Source organism: Achroia grisella, unplaced genomic scaffold (assembly GCF_030625045.1).
Source record: "Achroia grisella isolate CSIRO2021 unplaced genomic scaffold, CSIRO_AGI_Agris_v1 utg4748, whole genome shotgun sequence".
NCBI classification, from domain to species: Eukaryota; Metazoa; Arthropoda; class Insecta; order Lepidoptera; family Pyralidae; genus Achroia; species Achroia grisella.
In genome coordinates this window covers 60,776-84,007 of record NW_026712880.1, presented here as the reverse complement: position 1 = coordinate 84,007, position 23,232 = coordinate 60,776, and the positions used below count along the sequence as shown (strand labels likewise).

General features: G+C 34.1%; 1 protein-coding gene across 1 annotated transcript in view; it reads right to left on the bottom strand.

Annotated features, from left to right (window-relative positions):
• LOC131845593 (TWiK family of potassium channels protein 7-like) overlaps positions 1–22,120 on the bottom strand; it is a 129,577-nt gene extending 107,457 nt beyond the window's left edge. Inside the window, exon 1 of the mRNA XM_059194669.1 lies at positions 21,661–22,120. The gene's annotated coding sequence lies outside the window, so the exon portion shown is untranslated. The remainder of the gene's footprint in view (positions 1–21,660) is intronic.
• Positions 22,121–23,232: the final 1,112 nt, after the last annotated feature.

Below are 23,232 nucleotides of genomic sequence, written 5' to 3'. Positions count from 1 at the left end.
ACACTAATAAAAACAAGAAAATATAGAAAGAACAACTAAAAAAAATGCAATGAATGAAATCGCTTTCTACCTTTAAAAGAAAGGAACGAAAAAAGGGAAAGAAACAAAGAAAGGGAAAGAAAGTATGACGTTACGTTGTAATGTTAGGGTAAAAGACAACTGAAATGATAGCTTTGTAGTCTGTACACTAATAAAAACTAGAAAATATAGAAAGAACAACTAAAAAAGATGCAGTAAATGAAATCGCTAGCTACCTTTAAAAGAAAGGAACGAAAAAAGGGAAAGAAACAAAGAAAGGGAAAGAAAGTATGACGTTACGTTGTAATGTTAGGGTAAAAGACAACTGAAATGATAGCTTTGTAGTCTGTACACTAATAAAAACAAGAAAACATAGAAAGAACAACTAAAAAAATGCAATGAATGAAATCGCTATCTACCTTTAAAAGAAATGAACGAAAAAGAAAAAGGGAAAGAAACAAAGAAAGGTAAAAGAAAGAATGACATTACGTTGTAATGTTAGAATATCCTTCAATTCTTGTCCCTGACGGGTCTAGGCAGCGAACTTTGAAAAAAGGCGAGCACAATAGATCTATGTAGGTCGCAGTGCTACAGGTGCTACAAACATCTGACAATAGCCCAAACAACCCAATAAATAAAAAAAAAAGTTTAATGTTAGAATATCCTTCAATTATTGTCCCTGACCACAACGAAACCAAACCACGACTGATGTTGTCTGTTGCGCGGCCGTATTTATACCCGCTGTACAGGAAGGGGAATTGTGGGAATTGTAGTGGAATTAAACAAAATAATATAAATGCATCGAGTAATAAAGTTAAATTCCACGCGGACGAAGTCGCTGGTACAGGTAGTTTAATATATTATTGAACTGAGAAGCTACCGTTCTCTCTTCTTCATGCTGACATCCCAACACAGGAACCACAATGACGGTATGATAGTTCAATTAAATCAAATTAGTTTTGCGTCCGGCCCCCATGATAAATGGGGCTGGCGGTATTAATTCTGGTGATTTACGGCACGACACTGAACGCGAATTAATGATATTATTTAAACAGACAGACGGACATTGTGGCGGAGGAATATTAATTAGTATTCACGTGTCACTATATACAACTAATGAAGAAACAATTAAAGTGGTTAATAAATTTAAATTACAATATGTACAAGTATATATTATACAACTATATATTATACTAGCTGTTCCCGCGAGTTTGTCCGCGTGAAATTTAACTTCATTTTTCAAAAAGTCTTTTTTTAAAAAGTCCCGTCAAAATCGGTCCAGCCATTTCAGAGATTAGCCGGAACAAACTGACAGACAAAAATTAAAAAAATATTCAAAATTTTAGTTTGGTGTATGTACCGTATTTATATTCTTGTGCATGTAGTAAAAAACGTTTATTTCTATATTACAAACAGACACTCCAATTTTATTTATATGTATAGATGTAAAAAATGTTATCTTGGTGTATATATATGAATAAAGATATTTTGAATTAGAATTAGAATTTTGTGGTCCCTATAATCTGTGAACTATAGAAAGAAGAAAGAAAAACATCCAAACAACCATTATTACATTATTCACATTTGACAAAGGTACATTTTACATATATATATACATACATATGCACACACACACTCATATACATATACACATACATACATACACACTTAGAACAATTACAAAAAATCTTATATATAAAATTCTCGTGTCACAGTTTTCGTTCCCATACTCCTCCGAAACGGCTTCACCGATTCTCATGAAATTTTGTGAACGTATTGAGTAGGTCTGAGAATCGGCCAACATCTATTTTTCATCCCCCTAAATGTTAGGGGTAGTCCACCCCTAAATTTTTATTTTTTATTTTAAGGCAAAACATCATTTGCCGGGACAGCTAGTCATCTTATATTAATTCTATATCTGCGGAATATGTATAATTAATTAATTAATAATTCCAGCAAGATGTAGATGTATCTGAAAGAGCCCCTGAAAGACGCAGTTCTATGTGTTTGAGTGTTTTTCTCTTCCAGTAAGCAGATGAGCGGAAGCAGATGTGCCACTTTCATACTTCCTCTGATGTATTCATTCTTTATCTTATCTATCCTCGTCACACCACACATCCATTTCAACATTCGCATTTCAGTTGCATGCAGTCGTCTCTCACCCGTCGCCTTTATGGGCCAGCACTCTGATCCATACAAAATAGGCCGGCCGGATCATGGTCTTGTAACTTTTGCCCTTAAGTTTAAGGGGAACTCGTGAGTCGCACGTTGTCGATGTAACCTGCCGCCACTTCATCCAACCTGAGTTAATCCTATGCTTTATGGTTCGGTCTAATTTCCCATTGCTTTGGAGGAGAGAACCTAGATACCGGAAATCGGAGCAGATCGGCGATGGAGCTCCATTTAGTGATATGGCTGCAGAGCAGAGCAGAGTGGCAAAATGTAACTGTCTTCTAAAATTCATCTTCAACATATATCCTTTGTTGAGATAAGTTGTGACCTGTGCACGTGGAGGAATATGATAACAAAAACGTGCGCAAGCATTCTGTACACGCTGTATTAAAGACTAGACTACACTATAAAAACAGCTGTTTAATAATAGATATATAATTCCAGTTTAACATATATTGCAACCAATAATTACTTGAAATAATGAAATATAATAATAATAATAATAACCATACCGCATGACGAGAACCTCGTGAAAACCGAAACTGAGAAAAAGAGAAAATATCTCGACCTGGCTCACGAGGTGACCGAAATGTGGGGGGTGATGTCCGCCGAAATCATTCCAATCGTTATATCGGTGAACGGTCTTATCCCAACCAGTCTGGAACAACATCTCAGACGGTTGGGATTCCGAGGCGGCTCACTCCCGGGAAAGATGCAGAAAGCGGTGCTCTTAGATTCTGCCCGCATTGTACGCCGGTTTCTCTCCCTGGGGCCCTGAACCCCGGCCGACTGTGCTTCTGCCGGGGATAAGTTGCCATCTCCTCTACTTAAGAGGGGAGATGAGATTTCTTTTAGAAATATAAATAATAATAATAATAATAATAACTCTTTATTGCACATACATAAACATAGGACTGTAAGTACAAAACAATGAAAATAAATGTTTTACAAAAGGCGGTCTTATCGCTATCAGCAATCTCTTACAGACAACCCGGTGTTAACAGAGAGTATTTACATAAAGAGAGAAGAATAGAATAGAATAGAAATAGAAAATCATTTATTCAAATAAACTTATTTGAAGCAATTTTGAATAGTCATAACATTTTTTTTAATCTATCGCTCATTCGGAATGCTGTCTCATCACAAGAAGAACAAACAAGAAACTTGCGTGTTGCTCTTTCAAATAATTAATTCTTACTTACAATTTAAGTTTAAGTGTGTGAATACAAACTACCGATTAGCACTAATTCAATGAAATAATAAAATAGAAAAAACATTCAATACACAACTGGTTAAACAATTAATAAAAGAAAATAAGTCATAGTGATTAGAGCAGACCAGTCCACACAAGCAGCACCCGTTCACTAGTATGACGGATGAGCCAGCCACTACTGCGCTCGACCATATTTTAGGGAAGATAAGAAGAAGGTAGGAGGTGCACTAAACACTCTATTTATTATACAATTATAGATAAATATACATTTTATAAACATAAATATGACGACCTCGGTGGTCTAGCGGTCTAGCACACCGCTTTACGACCGATGGTCGCGGGTTCGATTCCTCGCACGGCACAAACATTTGTATTCATGAGTATGATTGTTTGTATCGGTCTGGGTATTTTCTATTTATAATATGTATGTATTTAGGAAAACAAAATTATCTATGTATTTGTATCAGTTGTCTAGGACCCATAACACAAGCTTTAGCTAGCTTAACTTGGGTCTAGATGGCGCTGTGTGAATTGTCAAAAAAAAAAAAATAAACAAACTTACATACCAATACATACAATATACATACATATACTACATAATAATGGACGAGAGCACGTGATATCATTCTATTACAGGGATAGATAATGCGATTTTAATAATTTTTGAAAAATGGCATATGATTGTGCTGATCGAATGGGAAATGGTAAGGAGTTCCAGAGACGAATAGCTTGTACAGTAAAAGAATCAGGGTAATATATTCAAGGCTGTTCAGTTTTACAATACAAAGCAAGTTTTTATTCTCAACTTTTTTATATCTCAACCGACAATGACAATCTTGTTATTTTCCCGTTTTGATCATACAGTTTAATTTAAAAAATGACTTTGACATCTGACGATTCGAATGACATTGACTTCTAAAGATGTATGTCAGATTGACGTATATCTTTTTTTTTCTCTTGTAGAAGGTAAGATTTAACATTACAGATTTTGAATGAATGAATGAATGAATGAAACGCTTTATTGTTCCTGTCACAGAAAATAAAATATATAATACAATAAACAAGACAAAGAGGTAACAATGGGCGGCCTTATCGCTAAAAAGCGATATCTTACAGACAATCTTATATTAATCGAATAAATATCTATTTTAAATATATGTTTTTTTTTATACTACGATGGTGGCAATCATACGGCCCATCTGATGGTAAATGGTTACCGTAGCCTATGAACGCCTGAAACACCAGGGGTATCACTTGCGCGTTGCCGACCCTTAAGAAACCTTAATATACCCTTCTTGAAAAACCCCATGCTGTAGTCTCGTGGGAAAACCTCGGCAGGTATGTTTTATACAAAATTAATTATAATTAATAAATAATGTTACACTATAGTCTACAATCATTGAATTAAAAATGCTTTACAAGTAACAAATAAGCTCATAAAAATATTGCTATATATTACAATTTTTTTTTTATAACACAGGGGCAAACGAGCATGCGGCTCACCTGATGGTAAGTAATTACCGCCGCCCATGAGCACCCGCAACACCAGGGGAATTGCAAGTACGTTGTCGGCCTTTTAAAAAGGAATAAGCTCTTTTCTTGAAGGTTTCAATATCGTATCGGTTCGGAAATACCATTGCTGGAAGGTGATTCCATAATGTGGTTGTGCGAGGCAAAAAGTTTCTAGAAAACCGCACTGTGGAAGACCGCCATTCATCCAGATGATCAGGATGGTATTTCAGTTTCTGGCGGGTGGTACGGTGGTGAAACTCAGCAGCTGGTATTAATCCGAACAATTCCTCAGAACACTCCCCGTGATATATGCGGTAGAAAATGCACAGAGATGCAATATCACGCCGCAAAGCCAATGGGTCGAGTCTGTCACATAGACGTTGATTACCAATGATACTGTACATCATGATAAGGCTATATATCTCCATTTTTCTCAAACACAAGAAATAAAGCTGAACACCTTTGATCATTCCGTCTGGGTTTCAGTCGTGCTCATGTTTATTCAAGGAACATTTTAATATTTCAGGAAAAAGTAATTTTGAAGTAAGTAAAGCAAATAGATACACAAAAAAGACATTGCTTTGACGACTACGCTATGTAAATGTGTAATTAAATATATATATATTGTACTAGCTGTCCCGAGAGTACAGTCTGTATGTTATTCTGATGTATAAGCTATATTATTGTAAAGTTTCATAAAAATCCTACATATTTTAGGGAGCCCAATGACCCGGCCCACAACGCCGCCACACGTCTGGACATTTTAGTGACCATGACTACTCAAGACACTAGACCAAGTCGCTATGACTTAGTCTAGTGTCTTGAGTAGTCATGCATACTTACATTGCTTACTTACATAGATAGATATATCGTTTATTTGTTTGTCACTAATCACACACAACATGTTCATAAGAATAGACAATACATAATACGATATAAGATTTACAAGTTTGTGTTATTATGTGTGATCTGTAGCGATACAAAAAGGTCGAAGGTCAGCGTGGAACATTGTTCAGGGAACAAAACAATGATTTTCAGCTTCAACCCATTTGAGGGTACGTGAAAATAATAATTAATTAAAATGAATATAAAAAAAAGAGCAATATGACTGTGTGTGTACAATAAAAATAATGTGAATAGTTCAGAGTATAATCTAAATATATGTAACTCAAAGGTGACTGACGTAGTGATCTATCAACGCACAGCTCAAACCACTGGACGGATCTGGCTAAAATTTGTCATGCAGGTAGATGTTATGACGTAGGCATCCGCTAAGAAAGGATTTTGATTAATTCGGATAGAATTAATCAAAATTCTTTCTTAGATTGTTCTTCTTAGATTGATTCTTAGATTGATCTGTCCTTTCTTAAATTGTTGTAGTTTCTAAACTCAAAGGTGACTGACTGACTGACATAGTGATCTATCAACGCACAGCCCAAACCACTGGACGGATCTGGCTAAAATTTGTCATACAGGTAGATGTTATGACGTAGGCATCCGCTAAGAAAGGATTTTGATTAATTCTACCCCCAAAGGTATAAAATAGGGGATGAAAGTTTGTATGAAACTTTGTCAATTTTAAACCGATCGGGCTGAGACTTTGCATGCATAAAGCTACTATAACGTAGGCATCCCCTAAGAAAGGATTTTGAGAAATTCCACCCCTAAGGGGATAAATTAATTGCGAGAGAAGCCGCGGGCAAAAGCTAGTTTGATATAATTTTAACTAAGTGTAATTAAACGAGAAAAAATAAAATATTAATAAGAAAAACATAGACAAAAATGCTGTTGCTGTGAGAATTGTCCAGGATTATAAAAAAAACAATCTAGGTCCTAGTTTTAAATATAAGAAGATAATCAAATAGATGGAACTGCTTTATACTAAAACAAACACATTAAGACAGCAGAAAAACATACAACATATCTGATGGCAAGGAATTAGACCAGCTCCCTGCCAGCACCGGCTCACGTGGTAGCAACGGATCTCCCATCAGATATGTTGAAGCGTCAAGCAATCATATTTGGTAAAATAATGTCAAATATACCAAGAAAAACATCCTTCTTTTGAGTCAGCGATAAAACTCTTTAAGTATTTCTTCCCTAGAGGTAAAGTTCAATGACCTACGATGTGTGTATGTATGTTGCATATAACTAAATTAATATGTTTGTAATTAGTTTCGCGAGCCTACAAGAGTTTGTTTACTTTCCGGAACTGCGAGCCGAGTCTCCCAAAGTTGCTTAATCTGCGGATAGGCTGGCCAACTCTGATAAGGAATAATTCGGGACTTTAATAAAAGTCGAGACATCGTTTTATTAATATTTTTTTATACTATTTGGTACGTAATTAATAATTATTAGCTTTTGCCCGCGGCTTCGCTCGCGTTAATTTATCCTTTTAGGGGTGGAATTTATAGAAATCCTTTCTTAGGGGATGCCTACGTCATAGTAGATTTATGCATTCAAAGTCACAGACAAAAATTTAAAAAAAATGTTATTTTAGTGTATGTACCGTATTTATATTCATATACATGTATTAAATAGCGGTCATTTCAATATTACAAACAGACTCCAATTTTATTTATATGTATAGATGATCGTATTTATTTATCATATACCATTCTTGTTGTAAAATTACTTTGTGGACGGATCGGGCTGAAATTTGGCATGCAGGTAGATGTTATAACGTAGGCATCCGCTAAGAAAGGATTTTGTTTAATTCTACCCCCAAGGCGATAAAATAAGTTACGAAAGTTTGTCAATATTAAACCGATCGGGCTGAGACTTTGAAGGACTTTGCCCTAAGAAAGGATTTTGATAAATTCCACTCCTAAAGGGATAAAATAACGCGAGCGAATCCGCGGACAGAAGCTAGTATTTTATATATCTCCCTTTTTACAGGGGTAATACATTCAAAATATTTTTTTTTTTTTTAACTTTATAAAAATTTTCATGTCCCCTCTTATTATTATTATTATTATCAGTCCTTTCGTTGGGACACGGGACACGTCTAAAATAGGAACGTCTCAATTGAATCCGCACAGTTGGTAACCCTATCCGTAACCTGCGTATAGTTTGACGAGTGGCCCAATTGAGTTCTTACGAAGCGAGTTACAGAATCATTCCTCTTATTGGAGACCCAGTTTCTGTTTTAGTTGATTCTGTTACCTCAATTAAGGAGTATTAGGACGAAATGCTCCTTTCACGAAAGGTAAAACATTGCCTGCGTACCTCAGTTTCACTTGTTTAAGCTAATATAGTTATATACAATATAATAGTTCCGAAAAGGGATCTAGATGGCGCTGTGTCATTTATGTTCGATTTCTACATCGCGGTGGCAAGATGTTTTTGTATTATGTCTCGAGACATGGAACGTTTTGTAATTAAATAACACGACACCGTCCTCGCCGGGGAAGACGACGACCTCAAACACGCCATACAGCGCAATCAACCGTCTTCGCACGCCCGCTAGCTCTACACCGGTGGCCCCAGTCGCCCCTCCAATCGATCCCCCGTCCAATTCACACGGGGATCGAAATTACGACGGCCTGAGCCGAGGTTAGAACCCCTAGCGGTGCCCTCAGACTAAAGTCGTATCCGTCCGGCGGGAGTTGCCTTTCAGCCGCTCCATAAGTCCTTCCATTTGGAGTGCCATCTGCACTCGCCCCCTATCGTCTAGTGCAGCTGTAAAGCCTACCTTCTGCCAACAGCATTAGAGTAGTACGAAAATAAAAAAAAAAACTAAAGAAAGAATTTTCTAATTACGGAATATACGCATTTCAGTACTATACTTGAGTTTGTTTTTACCTATAGGATCTAGATCTAGTTCATGTATATCAGCCACCAAGCATCTATACTTTACATAAATAAAAATAGTTTTTATATAAATAAACAATAGATTCAGTAAACTCTGCTTTCTTGAAATATCTACATGGTGTCACACATGACCGTGACGATGATGGTTTTGTCACGGTACAAAAGAAGAGGCGCACAAAGAGGGTCAATCGGAACGTCATTGTGGCACAGCACTGACAGGGCCCAACTTCTTGTTACGTGCCGCAACACCGACCACGGCAATGTACCTATCCCGCCTACACTACGCTACCAAGAAACAGGACATTATTGACTACATCCGGACCAAAAGTAACCTGTTGTGCCATTGAGGATGACGTGGGCAGCATGTTGGTGGGGACCAGAGCCACGAACGCTTTAAAGCTCAACTCGATTCCAGCGTTCGTCAGGACCCAACCCTGGTCCCCACCAACATGCTGCCCACCTTCATGAAGGAGGACTACTGGCCGAAGGGGGTGGTCTATCGGCGCTACCGTGGCAGATTGCCGTCGTCAGTGCCGTGACCATAGAGACAATTTTATTTACATATTTCTTATGTATGTTAGTCTATAAGGTATTTATAATATGGGCCATGTAGCCTGAATTAAATAAATAAATAAAAAATAAATAACACACTATATTTACTGAACTAATAAACATACATACATAAATTAGATATAAACATATAAACCTACATATATACATAAAGATTTTAGTCTATTTTTAAATGTTTCTTGTAATTGAGCTGTTAAAAATAGAAATATAAATAATCTTTATTCAAATAAACTCAATATAAGCACTTTTGAATAGTAATTTTTTTATTCTACCACTAATTCAGAATGCAGATTCATCACAAGAAGATAGAGCAATAAACTTATGTTGCTCTTTTGAATAGATGTTATCTATACATATAAATAAAATTGGAGTGTCTGTTTGTAATGTTGAAATAACCGTTTTTTACTACATGCATATGAATATAAATACGGTACACACACCAAAATATATTTTTTTACAATTTTTGGCTATCTGTCTGTCAGTCTGTTTGTTCCGGCTAATCTCTGAAATTGCTGGACCGATTTTAACGGGATTTTTTGGCAGGTAGCTGATGTAATATGGAGTAAGTTAGGCTACTTTTATTTTAGAACAATAATGTTAAATTCCACTGCAGTAATTAAATGCAGTTTTAAATAAATAATGACAAATTAACAAGTAAGAGGTATGCGATAATCAATACAAAAAACCTATACGCACTTATTCTAAGTGCAATCAGATAATATTATCAGCGCTATGAATTTTAAGTTTTCTTACAAACTTCATAAACATTCCTAAATAATTGTTTAATTTGTTACTATTAAAAGCAAAGACTCTATCAACGTCAAATTTTGCAAACAGACAGATAATATCCCAGAAACTTTTTACCCTATTATACAATAACTATTATTATTACTATTAAATAGAATTGAAATTATTTTCAAGCAAAAACTAGTGCCCATATACTAGCAGATTTCTCGGGCAGTGCCTTGGAATATAACTAGTATCCAATAGCTATTTCATAAATATACTACTATGTTTAAATGTAAATATATACCTACCTATAACTCAGAGGTGACTGACTGACATAGTTATCTATCAACGCACAGCCCAAACCACTGAACGGATCTGGCTGAAATTTGGCATGCAGGTAGATGTTATGACATAGGCATGCGCTAACAAAGGATTTTGATTAATACCCCCAAATCGATAAAATAGGGGATGAAAATTTGTATGAAACTTTGTCAATTTTAAACCGATCGGGCTGAGACCTTGCATGTATAAAGCTACTATAATGTAGGCATCCTCTAAGAAAGGATTTTGAGAAATTGCACCCCTAAGGGGATAAATTTACGCGAACGAAGCCGCGAGCAATAGCTAGTCTAAATATATAACCCAAATGTTCTGCTCCTAGTACAGCAATAAATCAAGAGAGGCAAAAGACAGTGATACGAATAAATCGCCGTTTTTGCTCGATTTTTTTGTACGCAGAAAGAAAACAACATAAGGCAAGGTAAGTAAGACAACTCAATTCTTGGTAGGAAAACTCATTTGTATTAATAACATAACGTTTTCATAATGTAACTGGCTACTCGCCCCGGCTTCGCCCGCGTGTACATGTATTATATATAAAAGTTATCAATCATGATGACGATCGTGCGTGGCAACAGTTGTTCATGCACTTGACTTTCATTTAATGTTAGACATAGACACCTATTGTTAGATTCAATACATAAATAACACTCAGTTGACCAATTTGTTACTTACATTTCAAATTTAAAACGATAGCGAGTCACGTGATGTTGATGACGTCACGATTATGCCGCCACCAAAATTAGTGGATATAAAGAGGTCGGGAACAAGGAACAAGGCGACCGAGACGACCAGACGTGAATGTACAGCGACGCAATTTATGTGGAGTGTAATTTGAAAAACGAATTAAATAAAAGTACTGCTGCATCGACGTATCATTTCTGAAACTTCCCAATAATTCATACTCACAAACTACTTAAATTTCAAATTTGTTCGAGACGTCACGATTATGACCCCACCAATAGAATAGACGGGAACAAGGAGAGAGCACACCGAGACGACCACACGTGAATGTACAGCGACGCAATTTATGTGGAGTGTAATTTGAAAAAGGAATAAAATAAAGTACTGCTGCATCGACGTATCATTTCTGAAACTTCCCAATAATCCATACTCACAAACTACTTACATTTCAAATTTGGAACCATAGCGAGTCACGTAATGTTGGTGACGTCACGATTATGACCCCACCAATAGTAATAGAGTAAAAGAGGCCGGGAACAAGGAGAGAGCGGGCTGCTCTCTCTCTGTTCGAGGCGACCGAGACGACCACACGTGAATGTACAGCGACGCAATTTATGTGGAATGTAATTTGAAAAAGGAATAAAATAAAAGTACTGCTGCATCGACGTATCATTTCTGAAACTTCCCAATCTTATATACAAAATTCTCGTGTCACAGTTTTCGTTCCCATACTCCTCCGAAACGGCTTGACCGATTCTCATAAAATTTTGTGAGCGTATTGAGTAGGTCTGAGAATCGGCCAACATCTATTTTTCATCGCCCTAAATGTTAGGGTAGTCCACCTCTGAATTTTTTTTTATTTTTTAGACAAAATTTTTAGTTTCTTTTTTTTTATGATACAACATACAAAAATACATACAATCCTAACTTTTGACCCTGCTATCATCAAACCCTATTTTTTTATAGCGTTATTAATTTATATGGCAAAACAACGTTTGCCGGAACAGTACTATATAAATATACATTGTAAGTAAAATGACTTTAAAAAAAAAAGTAATTCACTTGTGTTGTAACTGGCTAATGAAAAAATGTTTTATATTCTAAATTTGTATTTAAAATTTATAGCACCTTTTGTAGATTCTTGTTTATTACTTTCATTCTATTCTGGTATATGTCAGTAGTCTACCCTAATATAAATTGTTTTCTGTATACCAAATCCTTCTTCTTATCTATACAAATATAATAAAATACAACAAATTGATTTTCCTGCCAGTTCTTCTCAATTGGAGCTATATACCGAACTGGACGATAGGGAAAAAATTATAATGTAAAAAACTCGACGTTCATAAGCTAAAATGTCCTACATGAATAAATGAATTTTTAATTTGAATTTGATGCTAACAATTATGTTTAATTGGGCGTATCATAACAAATTAACTATAAAGTTAACTTAAACAAACTTAGACAACTTGCGTGGGATAGATAAATTTAGAATGGACGGTATTTTAGTCATAATCAAACATGAGACATTGCGTTCTAATAAAAGCAAATCTCTCACGCAATTAAATTTATTTTAGGGTTCCATACGAGAAAGTTAAATGGACTATATATAGTGCGAATATATCCATTCGTCCGTCTGTCTATTGTAGTTAGTTCTGTCATAGTTATATATTTAAGACTAGCTTCGCTCGCGTTAATTTATCCCCTTAGGGGTGGAATTTATCATAATCCTTTCTTAGGGGATGCCTACGTCATAGTAGTTTTATGCATGCAAAGTCTCAGCCCGATCGGTTTAAAATTGACAAAGTTTCATATAAACTTTCATCTCCTATTTTATCCCCTTGGGGGTAGAATGAATCAAAATCCTTTCTTAGCGGATGCCTACGTCATAACATCTACCTGCATGCCAAATTTCAGCCCGATCCGTCTAGTGGTTTGGGCTGTGCGTTGATAGATCACTATGTCAGTCAGTCAGTCACCTTTGAGTTTAGAAACTACAACAATTTGAAATAGTTATAGGTACTAGTCCTTTATTTTGTTTTTTTTTGTTTTAAAACGACAATATATTTACTGCCTCTGCCCGCGGTCGCACCCGCGTTAAATATCAATAAAAAATATAGTCTAGATGTTATTCTGATGCATAAGTTACTGTAAAATTTCATCAAAATCTGTTCAATAGTTTTTGCGTGAAAGTAATAAACATCCATACTTACAAACTTTCACGTTATTAAGAATAAGATCATCATCATCTGCTTCTTCCTTATCCCATTTATTTGTGGTCGTCGTAATATGTTTTTCTCTTCCATTCATCTCTGTTCGCAGTCATTCCGTTATTTACTCCCTTTCTCACCATATCATCTTTCACACAGTCCATCCATCTCTTTTTCGGTCTCCCTCTACCCTTATAACCATCCACATTCATATGTAACACCGTCCTTAGGATATGATCTTCATACCACGATAGACGATTACTCTTTAACCTCTCTGACATCGGTGCCACTTTCATACTTCTTACATAAGAATAAGATATATAATAATAATATCTAAGGACAATTCACACAGCGCCAGCTAGTCCCAAGCTAAACCGAGTTTGTGTTATGGGTACTAGACAACTGATATAAATACATGGATACATTTTTTTTGTAAATAAATACATATTATATTAATATTACACACAAAACAGATTATTTATTACAAGATTTGGAGAGTGTAGTTTGGTACAAGACTGGGTTGTAATCCAACACTATATATGCTTAAAAGTTAAATTATATAGCATGCAATATATACTAGGCGGATATCTATACATATAAATAAAATCGTAGTGTCTGTTTGTGATATTGAAATAACCGTTTTTTACTACATGCATATGAATATAAATACGCTACATACACCAAAATCACATTTTTGTCTGTCTGTCTGTATGTTTATTCCGTCTAACTACTGAAATGACTGGACCGATTTTGACGGGACTATTTTTGGCAGGTAGCTGACGTAACAAGGAGTAACATAGGCTACTTTTATTTTAGAAAAATTAAGTTAAGTCGCAGTTGCAGCTAGTAAATTATAATATATTTGTATGTATTTAACTCCAGAATTTAACTCCAGAACCCTTCACACAAGTCGTACTGGCAATTTGCGGGTTTTTTAAAGGAATTTCCCCTTTAAAAAAATGTCATTCGTCAGCAGAGCAGGGCTTCAGTTAGATTTATTGACCCGATAGGTACAGTCAATTTTCCGCGCTGACTCACCAGGCGACGAGAATAGGTGATTTAAATTGAAAATGTCTACCTCTTTTGTATTACGATGGCACCATTAATATCTACCTGCAATGGAAATCAAGCTGACGGCCAGCCTAATGAGAAATTGTTCTGTTCTGTTGCAGGATCGATGAATTGCTCGTTTAACTTTAAATACAACAATCCATTATTGAAATAGAAATAAACTTTATTCAAATATACTCATTACAAGCACTTTTGAATAGTCATATTTTGATTCGACCACTCATTCGGAATGCAGATTCAGCACAAGAAGAATGAGCAAGAAACTTGTGTGTTGCTCTTTTTAATAGATGTTTCTTTTATATAAATAATTACAGTATAACAAGTAAGAGGCATGCGATAATCAACATAGAAATCGCTACGCACTCATTATTAGTGTATTATTATTAGTATTAGATAATATTGTCAGTGCTATGGATTTAAAGTTTTTCTATAAAAACATTATTATCGTTAACGAATTCTTCAATTTTATAGTAAGCTTTTTTGCAAAGGAACTGTTTTATTTGACATTTAAATATTTTTTCTGGCAGATTTATAACAGACTCTGGTATTTTATTGTACAACCTTACGCAATTGCCATAAAACGAATTACTAACTTTAGCCAAACGACATTTAGTTAAAATCAGTTTGTTATTGTTACGTCAGCTTTTATTAGTGCAATCACTAACTCTTTTGAAACTGTCTATATTCTTCCTGGCATAGATGATATATTGCACAAGTCCCTATTTATAATAATATTAGCTGTGCCCGCGACTTCGTCCGCGTGATCTAGTGACCTCGAGAAAACAAAGAAAAAATATTCAATAGTTTCTAAAAAAGGCATACAAAATTTTCCATACAAACTTCAATCCCGTTTAGGTCAATTATTTCACCCCCTTAAGCCCCTTAAGCTTAAGTTAATTAAATACTAATAAATATGACATTCAAAGCCCCCCCTATGAATGTCATATTTATTAGTATTTAATTAACTGCCTCAAAAAAAAGTTTTAAGCTTCTAGCTGAAGCTGAAAATGAAGATTCTTCTATACAATCTTTCATCCCTCTCTGTTACTAGCTACCCACCCCGTCTTCGCCCGGGTGTACATGTATTATACATATAAACCTTCCTCTTGAATCACTCTATCTATTAAAAAAAAACCGCATCAAAATCCGTTGCGTAGTTTTAAAAAATTAAGCATATACATAGGGACGGACAGACAGCGACAGCGACTTTGTTTTATACTATACATAATGATGATGAAAAAAAAGCATTAAAATTCGTTGCGTAGTTTTAAAGATTTAAGATACATAGACGGACAGAAACAGTGACTTTGTTTCTGACAATATACATAATGATGATGAAAAAAAATTACTTTAATTTATTTTCAAAAATAAAACTGATTTACAAATTAATAACAAATGCGATATACTCATTTTCATAAAAAAAACATATACTTACCATCATAACATTATTTTGTAAAAATATTAACCCACACAAAGGAAAATGCTTAAAAGCTTATATTACAATGGCTTCTAAAATAAACTTGCATCATAGTCGCTTATCCGACTTTTAGCATAATTGGAACAAACTTACACAGCTAACAGTCGGGTCTAACTTAAATAAGTTCAGTCAGCTTCGACGTGAATACCTAAGGTGAAATTATTATAGACTAGCTGTGCTCGTGACTTCGTCCGCGTGGAATTTAACTTTATTTTTCTACAATAAAAGTAGCCTAAGTTACTCCTTATTAGATCAGCTATCTGTCAAAAAAAGTCCCGTCAAAATCGGTCCAGCCATATCAGAGATTATCTTGAACAAACAGACAGACAGACAAAAATTGTGAAAAATGTTCAAAATTAAATTCAAAATCATTTATTCATGCAGGACATTTTAGCGTATTATGAACGTAAAATTTTTACATTATAATTTTAGTTTTTTCCCTACCGTCCAGTTTGGTATATAGATCCAATTGAGAAGAACTGGCAAGATTTCAAAATTGTTAGTTTTTATCATTGAAAAATATACACAACTTCAAATTTTCACCCCTCATCCATCAACCTCTACTTGTATTTGAAATATTCATTTATACACTTGAATGACGAGCGTGCATGGCATTAGTTGTTCATGCACGGGATTTTCATTTAATGTTAGACATAGACACCTATATAAATATACATTGTAATTAAAACAAATTAATAAACTATTAATTTTTTTAAAAGCCAGTTTATCGACAGCCTCGGTGGTCTAGTGGTTTAGCACACTGCTTTAATATCCGATGGTCGTGGGTTCGATTCCTTACACGGTACAAACATTTGTTTCATGAGTATGATTGTTTGTATCGGTCTGGGTGTTTTCTATGTATAATATGTATTTATTTACAAAAAAAAATATTATCTTGGGACTTGATGGCGCTGCGTGAATTGTCCTCAGATATTATTATATTATTATTATTATTCAACTGAGTTTCTTGCCAGTTCTTCTCAATTGGATCTATATACTGAACTGGACGGTAGATTAAAATTATAATATAAAAAAAATGATGTTCATAAGAGGCTAAAATGTCCTACATGAATAAATGATTTTTAAATTTGTATTTGAATTTATATCGTAAAACAATGTATGCCCGGACAGCTAGTAAAACTATAACATTGTATATATGCACTACTATAGATCTATGAAGCCACAGTAGAATCTATAATAATAATATATATATATTTATTTTTATTTAATTTTAATTCGGATTACATCCATATTGTGTTAGTAAAAACTTATAAAACTATGTTAGTAACTTATAATATACATATACGTAGATATATTTAATTCATATATCTGTGTCCACGTCCAGAAGCACTGGGTCCACAATGCAACGTTATCCAGTGCCTCTGGAGCGGACAATCAGGTATATTCGCAACAGTTTTTATATATATAATTAATAATATTATAAAGCTGAAGAGTTTGTTTGTATGTTTGAACGCACTAATCATAGAAACTACTGGTTCGATTTGAAAAATTCTTTTAGTGTTGGATAGACCATTTATCGAGGAAGGCTTTAAGCTATATAAAATTACGCTACGACCAATCGGTGGTCTAGCGGTCTTGCACACCGCTTTACGACCGATAGTCGCGGGTTCGATTCCTCTCACGGCGCAAACATTTGTATCTATGAGATGATTGTTTGTATCGGTCTGGGTGTTTTCTATGTATAATCTGTATGTATTTACAAAAAAAAAAATATCTATGTATATGTATCAGTTATCTAGTACCCATAACACAAGCTCTAGCTAGTTTAACTTGGGTCTAGATGGCGCTGTGTGAATTATCCTGATATTATTAATAAAAAATATTAATAATTTAATTGAATTAGTGCTAATCGGTAGTTTGTATTCACACACTTAAACTTAAATTGTAAGGTTCGAATAAAATTATTTAAAAGAGCAACACGCAAGTTTCTTGCTCGTTCTTCTTGTGATGAGACAGCTTTCCGAATGAGCGGTAGATTAAAAAAAATGTGATGACTAATCAAAAGTGCTTCAATGTAAGATTATTTGAAGAAATTATTTTCTATTCTATTCTATTCTTCTTTCAGCAGTGGACGTCTTCCGGACTGAGATGATGAAAGTCACATAATACTGCTAGTATGCTTATAAAAACATCCCCCAGAATAACATTATTAACTCTAATAAAGTTGGTATCATGAAATCACTGGCATATTATTGAATAATTACAGCCCCTTAACCCCTAATTTAAGGCACCAACTTACCCTTCGCTCTCCAGAATTACAGCTAATAAACATCTATACATATAAATAAAATTGGAGTGTCTGTTTGTATTGAAATAACCGTTTTTTACTACATGCATATGAATATAAATACGGTACATACACCAAACTAAAATTTTGACAAATAGACAGACAAAAATTACAATTTTTGTCTGTCTGTTTGTTCCGGCTAATCTCAGAAATGGCTGGATTTTGACGGGACTTTTATTGGCAGGTAGCTGATATAATAAGGAGTAACTCAGGCTATTTTTACTTTAGAAAAATCTTTTATTTCAGATAAATAAAGTTAAATTCCACGCGGACGAACTCGCGAAATAGTTAGTATACAATATTCGAAGGGTAATAAATACGAACATAATTAAATATACGCTTTGAAGAACTTTATTGGCTTTGCAAAAACAAATAGAAATGTAAACCTTAAGCCTTAAGCCTTATGAGAGGAGAGGCTGAGAATAATAATCAAAATGTTTTCGTCAAATTAACAATTTCATAATTTGCATATTTTAAGTCCTATGAATAATGGATAATTCTTTAATTAAATGAACGAATTATGAAATACACAACAGACTATCAAATCAAATCAAATCCAATCAAAAATAATTGATTCATGTAGGATATTTTAGCCGCTTATGAAGGTCAAGTTTTTTTGTAAAAAGAAAATAAAATAATATTATTAATCAATATTGCTGAGAGTTATAAGTGCAATACCGTCCAGTTCAGTATACAGATCCAGTTGGGAACAACTGGTAAAAAACTCAACTAAATTTCCTTTTTTTTATTTCTTGACATTGTATACTTATTATATTAAATTCGAATCTTTTTTTTTGACTATCTGTGTACTTGACATTGTATATATTTTTTTTTCTTGACTTATTATATTAAAATTATTAAATTCGAATTCAAATTTAAAAATCATTTATTCATGTAGGACATTTTAGCCGCTTATGAACATAAATTTTTGCCCTACCATCCAGTTCAGTATATAGATTCAAGAGAAGAACCAGTTTATTTAAAATGTATATTTATATAGGTGTCTATGTCTAACATTAAATGAAAATCCCGTGCATGAACAACTATTGCCATGCACGCTCGTCATTCAATCATATAATTCTTACGAATATAATAAATACGAAAGTAACTCTGTCTGTCTATCGCGGTTTAACGCCAAAACTACTGAACCGATTTAAATGAAATTTGATATACATATATATATATTCTAGACCCTCAGAAAGGACATAGGCTACTTTTTAATGAGAAAAAGAGATCTAAGAGGTTGAAGCCCCTTTCAAAGACAAAAGCTGGGATGCAATTATAGTTATTTTTAAGGCTGTTGATTAAATATAAATGAATATGACATTCAAAGTTTGTAATAATTTTACCTTAGAGGGTATAACATAAAATTGTGGATGAAATTTTGTCATTATTGTAGCTAGAACGAGGAAACTTTTTTGTTTGCCTTTTTTAGGTTAGATAAATATGTTTCTTTTATTTCGTCAAAGTTGCTATTCCACACGGATAAAGTCATGGGCACAACTAGTATCATTATGTCAAAATAGACTTCATACAAAGTCTCCTGCATTAGACGCTTCTATCATAGTCTGATCGTCGAACAGAACAGAACGCTTCGAAGCTATATCCGAACTCTATTCATTGCCTGATGATGCCTCGGTCAGAGGCGAAACATGAATAGAATAGAATAGAAAATCATTTATTCAAATAAACTTAATATTCAATAACATTTTTTTTATAAATATAATAATAAAAGACCGAGCAAGAAACTTGTGTTGCTCGTTCTTTTTGTGATGAGACAGCTTTCCGAATGAACGGTAGATTAAAAAAAAATGTTATTGAATATTAAGTTTATTTGAATAAATGATTTTCTATTCTATTCTATTATATATATTATCATCATTTATAATAATCCTTGTAAGTTTAGATTTACTAGTCGTAACGTGTGAATACAAACTACCAACCAGCACTAATTTATTAAGGTCAAATATAAAAACAATCAATAAAATTAACCATATAACTCGACCATATTTTATGGGGCCCAATGACCCGGCCCACCACGCCGCCACATATCTGGACATTTTAGTGAGCATGACTACTCATTCCACTCGACCACGTCATAGCTACTTCAAGTTACAAAATGGTAGTTGTGTTGCTATATACGTGTAGAACCAATAACTCTGAACTTGATCACTATCCTAATTATTGATCAAATTCCGACAGTTATTGGTCACAAATAGTTCAGAAAAGATAATATGTTAATAGAAAAGGTCGTAACGCTTCCAGTAGCAGTGGTCAGGTTTCCGCACTGAATATTTGTGATCTCACACTGCTAATGTTAGCTAAATTAAACAAAATGCCGATGGCAACCTTTTTGATAGTTTTTATGTTTTTTATATATATTTGAATTTTATATTTCGTTGTTCTGTTTTTATATACCGTTTGGTTTCTTATGCCATATGGTCTTTATATTTTTGCTAGCGAGCTGATTACACCTATTTTGCCTCACCTAGGAACGTGTCTCATTTTTAACCTGCCCTAATACAGTCCTTCCTTCCTTCCACAACACAAAATAATATAAATGCATTAAGTAATTAAATATTGCATATTAAGAGTATATAAAGTTGATAGCCTGCATGCCGCTTTACTATCCAATGGTCGAGGGTTCGATTCCTCGCACGTTGCAAAAATTGTACAAATTTGTATTCATGAGTATGATTGTTTGTATTGATTGGGTGTTCTATATGTATAATATGTATGTATTTACGGAAAAAAATATATCTAAGTATTTATATCAGTTGTCTAGTACTGGTAACACAAGCTCTGCTTGCCGTAGGACTAGATGGCGCTGTGTCAAGTGTTCAGGGTTATTTATTATTATTATTATAATTATCTAAAGAGTGTTGCTACCATCGGCGTCACCTCCAACCAAATCGTTTGTAAATTCCTTTAACTTTAAATGACTCTTTACGAGGACAGTTCTCAATTACTTCGAGTAATTTCGTGAAGTTATATTTATTCTGAAACTGGGACGGGGAAAGCCAAATATAAAATAATATAATAATTAATATATAATTTGTATAAAGACAGCAAACGATTACATTTTTAATATATGTAATAATAATAATAATAATTTCAGGACAATTAACACAGCGCCGTCTAGACCCAAGTTAAGCTAGCTAAAACTTGTGTTATGGGTTTAGTACCCATAACACAAGTAAAAAGAAAAAAAAATATCTATGTATTTGTATCAGTTGTCTAGTACCCATAACACAAGCTTTAGATAGCTTAACTTGGGTCTAGATGATACTGTGTGAATTGTCCTGAGATTATTATTATATTGTTATTATTATAGGTATAGATGTAGGTAATAAATTATCACTTCAAACAACACATCAGCTAATACGAGAAATGGTTTACAAATGATCAAAACGACAGATATGATCCCAATATGAAGAATTGCGTACTTTGACGAGAAAATGATCAAACATTCATAACGCAGCCACCCCTTAATAAATGGGGGTGATTATAGCCTATATATAAATTCATTCAATATTCCACTTACATAAGAGCTAATTTCGCTTGCAGATGTCCTGGCCGGGAGCCAGCGTTGATCCAAATCCGGGAAAAGATATCTCCCGCAAGTTTTTCAAAGTCGTTAGCCACTATTTCAATATACGTCACAACAGTAATATATTATCTAAACATATACCTCGTAAGGTACAAAATCAAGTATAATCCTTATGTACTTATAACACTTTTGAATTAAAATGTTACCGTTTAATTTAAGAGAAATATAGAAGTCACTAAGTACATAATTTTTTTAATACAACACTTATATTAATATTAATTTCAAAAACACCTAACACTAATTATTCTAAAAATGACACTGAGTTTGGTTTCTAAACGTTTTAAAAATCACTACTTTTTGAATGCTGTTTTTTTTTCACATGATGTTTTTCTCGTTTGAAACACGAGAGTAGTTGATCCAAAACTTGGCCTCGCGTGCAGAATGCGGCGCGGCCGTATGGCTCGCGATCACTGACTGCCTTGTGGCCGCGTGTAGAGTCTCTGCTAGGCCGAGTGCGCGCGCATGTACCCTACGTAATGTGGTTTCACCCTTACCTACGTTTATTTCGTTTGCGATAGTGAATAATGAAGGTTGGTAATGAAAGTCTATCTCTATTATAATTATATTTAGGTGCCATATTGGTTTCTTGTCGTAAAAAGAAAAAACTGAAAATACGTGTATAAGAATTTATAATTATATTCCTGAGACATTGAAGACGAATAACAAAATATTATTTAAGAAAACATTACGAGAATGGTTACAAAATAAAACATTTTACAGTTTAAAGGATTTTTTTGACAATATATAATTATCGACTGGAAAGATCCTATTTGACTATTATTATTTCTCTCAGTATAGTTAATTATGTATAATTTTTGAACAATACTATTTGTTGGATTACGAATCCTTATGAATTAATATATAAAAGAGAGAGTGGACTGTATTTATTGAAAAGAAAATATTTAATGGAAATGGAAGTAAAAATACGATTTCGATCTGGAAGAATGTCTTCCACACTCCGAACTCCCCAAAGTAAGCAATGTAACACCAAACTTACTCACCTTTGTTCAGGAACGTCCCGATGTGTAGTACTGTTTAGTGGCCACGCACTCTACAGTGTATATTTTCATAAAAAACAATTATATTGTGTTAAATAAATCATTAATTATCTTGTTTTATATAGATAAAAATACGGAGCGTCCTTTTAGTTCCAGTTCTTGTTTTCAATTGTTTTATCATTCTTTTATCGAAATTTAAGTGGCCACATGTTTATCTGTGACCAGTATCACCAAGCGCCCTTTGCTTTAGTAACCAAGCCAGTGATACAACCTGCTTAGACTAAACAGGTTCGGAATACGGAACACTATTTTTGTATTTATGCATACATAGGGACAGACAGCGACAGCGACTTTGTTTTATGGAATGATTCGTTATACTGATTGAGTAAACGGTTATATTACAGTTTAGACAATCTGTAGATAGGACATGCAACATGTACAGTTCTACGAAGAGATTCGCAGTTAATATTAACTGCAATGCATGGAGGGCAGCACTAAGTTCAGAATC